Source organism: Lactuca virosa, chromosome 9 (genome assembly GCF_052849685.1).
Source record: "Lactuca virosa cultivar CGN04683 chromosome 9, Lactuca_virosa_CGN04683_v6, whole genome shotgun sequence".
Taxonomy (NCBI): Eukaryota; Viridiplantae; Streptophyta; class Magnoliopsida; order Asterales; family Asteraceae; genus Lactuca; species Lactuca virosa.
Window position 1 is genome coordinate 273732557 of NC_136434.1, and position 11367 is coordinate 273743923.

Here is an 11367-nt window from a genome sequence, read left to right on the forward strand (position 1 = left end):
GAACATGAAATGTTACAGATTCATCTACCAAATAAGATCTCTTTTATTAAAGTTGAATTCTCTCCTTTTGTTATTTTGAAAACAATAATCCTTTCATCATTTGGATGTCTTTTAAAAGGAATTTTTGTTTGTTTTGAAGCAATTTGTTGCTTGATTGCCTATTTTCGCAATTTTCTTGTCCTCCTTTTTCAGCTGAGCTTTGAAATCCTCAGAATAGATTTCAGGTTCCGAAACTAGTTTTACGTTGCCCTTTACATCTTTGGGTGTATTGGTAGTTTTTGAAACATTAGATTTAGGAGAAAATTTTGGTTTAGCTTTTTCAAGAGGTTTCGAAACTTGAGATTTTGCAAAATGTTTTGGTTTTGCAACAAGTTTTGTAACCGGAGGTTTCGCAACCTGTTTCGGAACAAATTTTGGTATCAAAATTTGAACAGGAGATGATTTTAGATTTCGAACCGGAGATCTTACGGAGTTAGCAGCATAGTTATTATAATTATGACTTTTCCAGAATTGTTTCCTAGCTTGTTGATTTTTATTATATCTATTGTTCATCTGCCTTCTCTTAGCTATCATTTCTTCTGCAGACAAATGAACCTTAGATCTAGAACTTTCCTTTCGGATCTTAGGATAGGACAGTTCGAAAGAGTTTTCACAAGGGACATGTTTGGTGCCACTAGGACTAGCCTGATTGCTACAATGATTGGCAAAATTTAGTGGATTGGACACATATCTTACTTTGGTTTTCCATGAGGTTAGTTCGGACAGACCTCTTGTCTCATCTACATTATCTATCGGACCATCCCAGAAAAATTCAGGACAACCATCAACATTATCATTATTTACAATGGTTGTTAGTTCTGGAGTATCTTTAGTGTCAAGTCCGGTTGATACGAACACTTGGTTCGGAACAGTTTTGACTTTTTGAAATATGGCAACTTTTTCTATTAAAACAGTGGGTCCTTTACTTTCATGAATACGAACAGGTTCAATAGGGTTTTCAGAAATAAGATCTTTCTTTGATTCAGAATTATTTTGAGAAAATGTTGTGCAATCAACCTCATCCACCACATAAATTTCACACATGTCACTTTCGTCAAATTCGGAAACATTTTCAGCGTCAAAAGTGTTTTCCGAACTGAATTTTGTGCATAAAGAGTCAAATTTTTGCATAGTATCAGATTTAACTTTCTCTTTATCTTTTTCATCCAACACTTGTTTTAACATGTTGTTATGGTCCTTGGATTGTATGTAGGCTTCAATTATGTCAAGTCCAAGACGGTATGCATGTGAAACCTCTTCGGAAGAGACTATGGATTCGCATTTGTAGCACTCTGCTTCCTTTTCATCCTCTTTAAATTCTAGAAAGGGTAAAATCATCTTGTGTATCTTTTCACCTATTCCACAGTCAAGGTGTTGTTGGGTTGTTAAAATAAAGACGCTTCACAATTTAAAAAAAAGATGTTTCACTGTTTTAACAAAGCTAAATTGTCTTGTTTCAAATAAATAACATCATCCCTAGACCTATTTAACTCTAACTCCAGCTTCTATGTCCACATTTGTCTCTCTTGACTTTTACTTGTTATCCTATTGATTTGATCAGTTAGGTTAGAATTGTTTAGACGAGTTCTCTTTAAGCTATCACTAAAACTAGAGAAAGTATAATTCAAATAATCTAATTCAGATTCATAGCGTGTGGCAGGAATATTAAGAGATTGAAGTATGGAGTGTACCTTGTTGATGACATTTTCACACTCCTTCACCTATTCTGAAACAGGACTAGCTGCAAAAATAGCTTCCGGTAGGACGACCTGCATCAGTTGTGAATTCCTTCTGCTATGAGACTCTTCTTTGCACAATCAAACACTTCCCAGCATACTCCTGTTCAACAGACTTCGCAACAAAGCATTCACCATGCATCGACTTTTGGACTTAATCATCTTCTGAATCTCTTGACCATACCTCAACTCGTCGAAACTCATCCCCATCCTCCTGTATGACCAAAGTAGGTTTCGCATTCTCATCATTCTTTCTCTTCCTCAATTATTCTAGCTTTTGAAGATAGTGAGCTTCATTCTTCTCTTCTTCCTTCTTCTCAGTCAACCTTCTCAGCATGCATTCTTCGGAAAAATGGTTTTTACCATGGCAGTAGTTACAATCATAACCAGAATCTCCAAGCAGCTTTTTCTCTTACTTTTCTTCATCCTTTTGTGAACTTGTGAAGCCTTTATCCCTTCATTTCTCCGAATTAAAGTTTTCTGACCTGTTTTTATTTTTGAATTGTCCAAAGTTCTTTTTGATAAAACTTTTAGGATTAGAAACCATCAGTGCTTGTTCTTCCTTGGTAAGTTCAAAATCTGAGAGGTCAGATTCTGAATCTTCTTCTGAAACCTTTTTTCCCTTCGCAACTAGGGCCACGATCCCATGTCGGACATTACTTGCATATCCTTCATAACTTCATCTTCATGAGATCTAACAATACCTACCAGTTGTGCCAAAGAATAGTTCTTGAACTATTCATGAGCTTTTATAGTTGATACAACCGCTTTCCATTCAGATCTTAAGCCGTTCCTAAAAGTAAGTTGCTGCTCAATCTTTCCACGCTTAAGATTGTGCTTAAGTATCTTGCTCAGTAGATGATTGAAGTGATTGAAGGTTTGATCCAATTTCTCTTCTAGCATTTGAACGAAAGCACCAAATTCAGAAAGAAGTAATGTTTGAACATAGTTTTCAAGATCGACATCGCTTGAATAGAGTTCTTTCAGTCCATCATATATATCCTTTGCTGTATCACATGAACTTACCAGATAAAACATGCCTGGAGGAAAATCAAACCTGATTATTCTCATTGCTTTTATATTACTAAGCAGCTTAACTTTTTCATCTTTAGCAACTTCTTTAGTATTGAGAAGGAGATCGTTGTATCAGTTTGATTCTTAATGACCTTTCTTGAGGCAGTATGCATGAAGGTCTGTTACGTCATAGCTTCCCATATTAGGGTTCCATGTTCTTCAAGACCAAGAACATAGTCTTCAAAGTGTAAAGCCCAAACATCATAGTCTTCCGGGAAAAGGATTGGGATCCTGGTAGTCGATCCAATGCTGCTAGAAAGATTGAAAGAAAGGGTGTGTGGATCTTCTAGATTCATCTTTGACATGATAACCGAAACTGTAAAGAATCAGATGTGTAAGATACTAATGGATATTAGGGTAAAACAATGACTCAGATCTAACATCTACAATCGATATAAATGATGAATACGGCTAGAACAGATCTGATAAAAACTCAAAACCCTAGTAAGCTCGACAGAAGATATGCGTATGTATTACACAATCCCCTGCTCTGATACCAACTGTTGAAACAATAAAATAGTGATCGATTGATTTAGAGAAGTTTAGTTGAATCAAACAATAAGAACAAAGATTGAATGTGATTGAAAGTTTGTCGAATGCTTTATCATCAATATCTTAGAAGAGGTGGATTCGAACTTCTCTGTAAAGATACGTAGCGCTACAAAGAGTTTAACCCTTAAATGATACATGCATGTTGTGTTTATAGTCTAACCCTAGCACCATAATGACGGATGGACATGCCCAATCCAATAACAATAAAGACTAAATACATGCATAATCAAAGTTGACACAACACAATAAATATCCCAACATAACCGGCACATTAAGTTTAGATGATAAATGACATCGATAGTACCAAGCTAATTTGCATGGTCATTCACATCTCGTTTGTGATCCTCAACATCCCAGTCACAAAGTGAGAGCATAATCTAGATTAAACATGTCATTGAATAGTTTAATGAATCTCAAAAGATCTAGGAGTTTCATTTGATTGAAACTGGTAAATGCTTACCTACCTAAAATAGATTAGAATTTGATTACGACATCCCTCTTCAGAATTCGAATCGAAAATATGGTCCTAGCCTTAATTTAAATTTTTGGGTTAATATTTATGGATTAAAATCAACTAACTTGAATTTTCTTTTCTCCCTTTATAGATGTTCAGTCAAGACATCAATGGTTCTCCGCGTCCTTCTGGAAATGGTTTTCCTTCTGAAGATGATCTTCCACGTGCCGATCACGGTGAAAGAACGTTCCCTTCTTTGAGCATTGGTGGAACTAGAAATCATACTTCTCCAACTCTTCCTCTACCTCCTCCAGTGATTCTCCCTAACCCACTTTTTCGTCAACTTGAAAAGTTAAAAGTTACTCAAGCCCTTTTGACATGCAAACACGAAGATGGAGATTCTGTGTCTGCGCATGTTCTGAATATGATGTCGCACATTGAGAGATTGGGAATGTTGGGTGACGTTTTCCGCTGGGAGTTGGCTGTTGACTTTGTTCTTCACTTGCTTTCTTAGTTATCAAGTCAGTTCTTTAAGTACTACTATATAACTGACCACGACATGACCCTAATTGATCTAACATATTTGCTAATTGCTATTTAAGCAGAAATCCTAAAGAGCACTGGTCAAGCAATTGTTTTTGAAGGATTTGTCTCCCAAGTTTCCATGGACATTAATGATGGTAACATTGGTAGTCCAGAAAAGGTATCTCTTCCCAACGGAAATGGATCGGCCAAGGTCAAACCGTTTGACCATAAAGGTCAGTTCTTATATAGCTCCTTATACCATTCCTGAAGAGTCCATATGTTTCTTATGCAAATTGAAGGGACATTGGATGCGAAGCTGGCCTGTCTACCTGAAAGATCGCAGAAATAGTAAAGTCAAGTTGTATGACTCTACTTCAGGTACATCCACTATTTAACTCTATTAATTCCATATTCATAGATTCTTAATACATGATGTGATAGTCGCATTTTGATTTTTTGCAGAATCTAAGAAGAAGAAGGTAGCATAAGAAGAGTGAGTTGAATCTGATCGTGAGACATGAATTTCGATCGCACGGTTCGAGGATTAGATTTTTGAGTTGCTGCTTAGGAGCTTTGATAGATTAATAGATTGATTAGGAAATGTCTAGAAACATAGTTTTTATATTTGCATTGTAAGGACAAATTTTTCTGCATTTTATCAATAAAGTGAATTTTTTTGTTACTTTATATTTCCTTGCAATGACATTTATGAAAATTGGTGATGACATTTCTATTATTAGAAATGTTAAATATGGATTTGATTCTTAGTTATGTCGTTTATGGAAATGTCATAATCAACCAAGTGAAAAGGAATTCTCATCACCCAAGTTTCAGTTGGATAGAAACTTGGAGTCATACAATTTGAATTGTGTGGTGTATGAGAACCTTGATCGTTGGAAGATCATGACTAATTCGTTGATCACATGTTTATGTGAATCAAGTGAAGGACTAAAGGATCTAGTACACATTTATGTGGACTATTTAGATCCACCACAAAGGAAAAAAGTCTATTTGTCATGATTTATTGATGATTCAGTAAATATGGTTATGCTTATAAGATTAAGTGTAATTTTGATTCTTTGAAAAGTTTCTGAGAGTGGCAGAAAGAATATGAAGAATCTATTAGGCAGAAAGATAAAAGTTTCTCCAATTTGAAAGGAAAGGAGAGTACTTTAGTATCATGTTTTATGATCATCTTCATGATTGTGGAACCATGTCACAATTGATCCTCTAAGGACATCTTAGCGCAATTGTTTTGACTAAGAAGAGGAATAAGATATTGTTGAAATGGTTTAATCAATAGATGAGTCATCTTCGGTTCGAATAAAGTTATAGAGTCACACTCTAGTAACTTTGAATCATATCTTGAATCTTATTTCAAACTAAGTAGGTTTATAACACCTCATGATATGTGGAGTAGAAAAGTTTTCTTACTCTAGCACATTTGAAATTGGTAGTTGTGATGTTTTGGTTAAAACAAAGATAAACTAAGACCAATTAAATGAAGTGTTATCTTGACAGAGTCCACACTAACTTTTTGAATTTCTTTTAGTTCATCAAGGACTGTTCCTTGAAGAAAGAAAATTATATGTCAAGAAGACAGTGGGAGTCTTATTGATCTTGAAGAATTTCAAGAGTCAATTAACAATAAACCTTTAAGTAATCACTAGCACACGACCGAAGGTTTATAAGTTGTCGTGTTGACACATTCTTGTTTTTGTGCACCTTCCAGTTGAGTTGGCAATTCTTATGAGTTCTATGGTTCTCATTTAACTGCAAAAGGCAGAGCACGTTGGTTAGTGATCGTACATTGGTCAATGAAAGTGATCTGCTTAAACAAAATGGAAGCAGTGGTAGGCCCTTGTGCTGCCAGAGGGCAATAAATTAAGAATAAGCAAAGTTCAGTCCATGAAAGCTAAATTTGATTTCGGTTTTGTCCTCAACCATATATTATGATTATAGGTTGGAAAATGATAAGATTCACATGGATAGGAACACATACACCATAAAATCTAGGTGGCAAAAGGTTTCGCTCTAACTCATGAAAATAATTATGAGGGAAAACTTTTGCTAGTAGATTTTAAATCTGATTGATATCATTATGGTTAGCAGTTGTGATAATAGTGTTCTCAAATTCATATATGATTACGGCATCCCTTTTCATAGTTCGAATTGTGAGAAATGGCAAAGGACTGTTTGAACGTTCAAGACTTATTATTGTAAGTTCTGAAAGGGTTTAAACACACACATATGCTATCTAATGAAATGTGTATGATCTTGAGAAGTCTATATGATGACTTATCAAAGCATCACGTATCAGAAATCCGAACTTTAGAAAGAAAGTCAATAATATTGATTTCTAGAAGTTCAGTTGATTTTTGGGTGCATGTCAAAGCAAGTGGGAGCATAATTGTTATGCACAAAGAAGCATAATTATTATGCTAGTGGGAGCATAGTTGTTATGCTAAGTGTTGCAGGTTGGCAATAATAATTGGTAGGAAAAAAAGTTTTCAATTTGAAAGTTGCAATGTTTGAGAAATTGTTTCACTATAATAAGCTTAGGGGAGAGGGCACTCAGACTTCATTTCAAATCTAAAAGTTATATTGAAGTTTTAATGGAACTTAGTCGTGAACATATATGAATATTGTGTTGAAGTGATTCAACATAGGAAATTCGATATATGGAAATATTATAGCAAGAGACTGATCAAGTATCAGCTCTTTATGTAAGACATTATGTATCGAATCACATATGCATCAGATATAGGATTGATTACATATGCTATAATATTCACTTGTTCTGGTTTTTTTTTTCAAATGCCTAGGGCATTGAGAGGGAAAAGGGACTAGAACAAGATATGACTAAAGTTGTTAATCAATTGTCAAGAACAGTCTGAGGTTTGCTAAAGATTGGTTTCTTATGGACAGTTAATATTTGGATGGACCCTATTGACATAATTTTGAGTAGAGGTGATTCTTGTTCAGAATCGATGGTCATATGGGAAAATGGAAATGTTTCCATAATGAGAGTTGAGTATTTAAATATGAGTTAGAAACCTTAATGTAAGGAATTTGTTCAAGAATTGTATCTTGAATTTGAAACATCAGAACCATGAAAGTGTTTTAAGTAACAAAGTTTTAATGGAGCATTTTGTGACATCGTTGGGTAAGTTTTTGTGAATTTTAGGCCATGTCATCACAAATGGATATTGCATGCAAGGTTAGGCTTTAACACATTTGGTGGTGACAAGAATTTGGAATTCTTACACTTGTAATAAGGATTTGCAATTGTGAAATGAGCATCATTAGAATTGTATCCCATTGATCTGTTCACAAAGGAAGGACCATAGAGAAACATAGTATGCATGTTTAAGAACATGGCATGCCTAATGTTTAATTCAAAAATATTAGTTGATTAATGGAAACATTATACAATTAATAAAGTCTAATTAATATGGTGATTTAATAATAAGTGTTTTATTTATATTCAATAGTTTTCAGACCATATTTAATTAGGTTATTATTGTGTTTCACTTCACATGTTTTACTTCCCGAATAATTGGATTATTCAAACATCCAGAGTCGATCGTACTTTTGGAAGTAAGTAGTGAATTAAAACTGTCATGAATTGAATTGTAGATTGTCTATGGAGATTAGACATAGCAATTGTTTTGATGCAACGTTCATGAGTACTTTTCAAATAGGGATTTGAGTATTGGATTAACCCACGCTCAGAGAATTACTTCATGGATTTTATCAAGAGTAATTTTGAGACGATAATATCTTATATTCTTGAAACGGAGACATGTGATTTGTTGTTTATGGGACCGTTGTGTATTGTTAACACATAAATGCATATGTAACTTGATGTTATAAAGCGTATTGTTGAAGGTTATCCGTTCCTTTACCTTAATCGGGAAAAGCGATATTTGTGGGCCCCTCGATGATTTGATGATGACATCTAAAGCGCTTGGCCAAGCCTGGACTGAATTGATGTGTTCAATTAGTAGTCTGATATCAGTCGTCATAAATTGGAAATCAGGAAACAAATCTTGGACAAATAGAATTATTATAATCCATGTCTTATGTCCATACGATATCTTGTAGATTGGAGGAATATTTGATCACATATCTAAGGACACATATCTGGCTAGGTCAGAGTTCGACAGCGGCTTTGAGAGCTACGATTTCTTGTCAATTTTTGAAGTCATACTTGGAACTATAATTACTAGACTTATCCAAGTGGGATACTATTGGATTAGGTGGCTAAGCTCATAAATATAATTGGTATGTACTTGAATTGATAGTGGCATGGTCCTTTTGGGTTGCCTTCACACTAGCAACTTCACATGATGATTTATTGAGGAAGAGGATGAATTTATTATTTGGAATAATAAATTGATATAAATGATTTATTAATGTTATGGATATAATATATTAATTAGAAATTATATTATTAATTAATATTTAATCAGAACTTAATTTGGAAATAATTTTGGATTTAAAGGAATTAATTAAAAGTGCAGGGGTTGTTTCTCAATTAATTTATAGTTGTGGTTTGGGCTCTTGGATCACCCTAAGTAGGCTTGGCCGAAATTCTAAGGGAGGCCCTAAGGATATCGTCTAAGGCCTTGAGATGGTGGATCCATGGGATGCTTGGGGCCTAAGCTGGAAATTAGGGTTTCCATCTAGAAACCCTAGCTTTGGGGCTAAGCAACTTAACTATTTAAGAAACATCACCTTGCATATTTCGGCAACTCCATTCTTAAAGAATAAATCCAAAATTTGCCTCATCTATCCTTCTCTCATAATCATTTTCTTGCTAAGTGTGTTTCTGAGCCATTAGAGGTGTGACGCTTTGACACTAAGTTCTCAAAGTTCAAGATCCGCAAGGTTTTAGAATGTTATTAAAATATAACAATCATGGTAAGTATTTTGATCTCTTTGATTTGAATTTCGATTTTAATACATAGATCCTAGGGTTTCTTCTTTGTGTTCATTGTTTGCATATTCAATAGAGAAAACTTAGATCCAATCAATTTAGGGTTGCATGTACACATAGGAATGTATGTTTTTCTCAAAACCCATCATCAACATCCTTGTGTTCCTACACATAGAAAACATTAGCTTGGGGTGGGCGTTAGCATGGCTAATTCCCCTCCGATGCTTAAGTTAGTAATGGTTGTCAGGAGAGTAAATAATAATAACAATAATGAAAATAAAGGGTAAAAGATAAAGAGTATGTGTACCTTGAGTTTGACTAATCTCACTTGCATGAAATAAGTTGTTAGATGCGTGGCATTCCAGGATCTTGGCAAGACATTTTCATCGAGGGTAGCTAGCCAATATTTCCCCTTTCCTACTTCAGCATCTATTAGAAACGGTCCTTCCCATTTAGGCGCCAATTTACCTACACTAGGATCCTTGGTATTTTGGAATGCTTTCCTTATGACCAAGTCTCTTATATGGAATCTTCTAACTCTGACATACTTGTTGTATGGCTTGGTGATCCTGCGTTGATGGGTGGCGATGCGGATATTGGCAAGATCCTCGAGTTTATCAACAATATCAAGATCCTGGGCTAGGATCATATCGTGATTCTCATGATCTTGAAATAGATATTTTGCCGTTGGGATCACCACTTCAGTGGGGATCATCGCTTCTGCTCCAAACAACAAAGAGTATATAGTTTGGCATGTGGCTAGTTTGTAAGTGGTCCTATCTTCCCATATGATGAAACGAGTCTCTTATGCCCATCTCCCTTTCTTTTCATCTAGCCTTTTCATCAGGTTATTGACTATGACTTTGTTGCTAGATTCTGCTTAATCGTTGGCTTGAGGGTGAATAGGGGTGGACATTATCATTTTGATTCCCCAACTTGTGCAAAAATCCCCAGTCCTATTGCTTACGAATTGTGATCCATTTTCACGTATAGTTCCGAAAGGGATCCCGAACCTGGTCAAGATATTATGTTTCATAAATGACACCACCTCCTTGTCTCTTACTTGAAAAAAAGCCTCAGTCTCGATCCACTTCCAGAAATGGTCTGCCATTACTAGCATGAAGACTTTTTCTCTTGGTGCCTTAGGTAATTTTACTACTATATCCATCCCCCACTTTATGAATGGCCATGGGGGGGGGGTGATAGGATGTAAAAGTTCAGCTGGTTGGTGTAGGATGTTGATATGTCTTTGACAACCATCACATCTATTAGCATACAATAAGGAATCTCTTTTCATGGTTGGCAAGTAGTATCCTATCCTCAACACTTTGGATCATAAGGATCTTCCCCCAGTGTGATTACCACAATCTCCTTCATGTGTGGATTATAAAATTTCCGCAACCTTGTGATCTTATAAGCATCTAAGGTATGAACATGCCATGGATTTCCTATATAGCTTACCTTGGATCGTCACAAAATGGGAGACCCTCATTTTGAATGACTTGTCACTTTTTTCTTCCTTTGGGATAATACTATTTTGGAGATATTCCGCAACGCGTTTAATCCATGATCTTAAAGTTGGGGAAGGATCCTTGATGTTAGAATCCCGATGAGGAAGTTGAGGATCGGGATCTTTGATTGTAGTGATCCTGGTTGCTACCTCGTCATCATCGGGATCCCATAGTCTTTTGGTAGGATCCTCGAGTGCTGGTATCATCACGTGAACCAGCTTGTGAGAGGATTTCCTAAGATGCAATTTGTCAAGGACAAACTATGCTCAGTGTGTGAAAAAAGGAAGAAAACCAAGTCTTTATTCAAGCCAAAGTCCTGTTCTTCAATCAACAAACCTCTTCATCTCCTTCATATGGACCTTTTTGGACCAGTTCCAATTAAGTCAAGAGTTGGGAAGAAATATACTCTTCTCATTGTGGATGAATTTTCAAGGTTTACGTCGGTAGTATTTTTAATAAAGAAGTTTCATGCCGCTGATGAAATCATTGCTCTCATTAAGCAGTGGGAAGTCCTCTATGATCACAAAGTAAGGT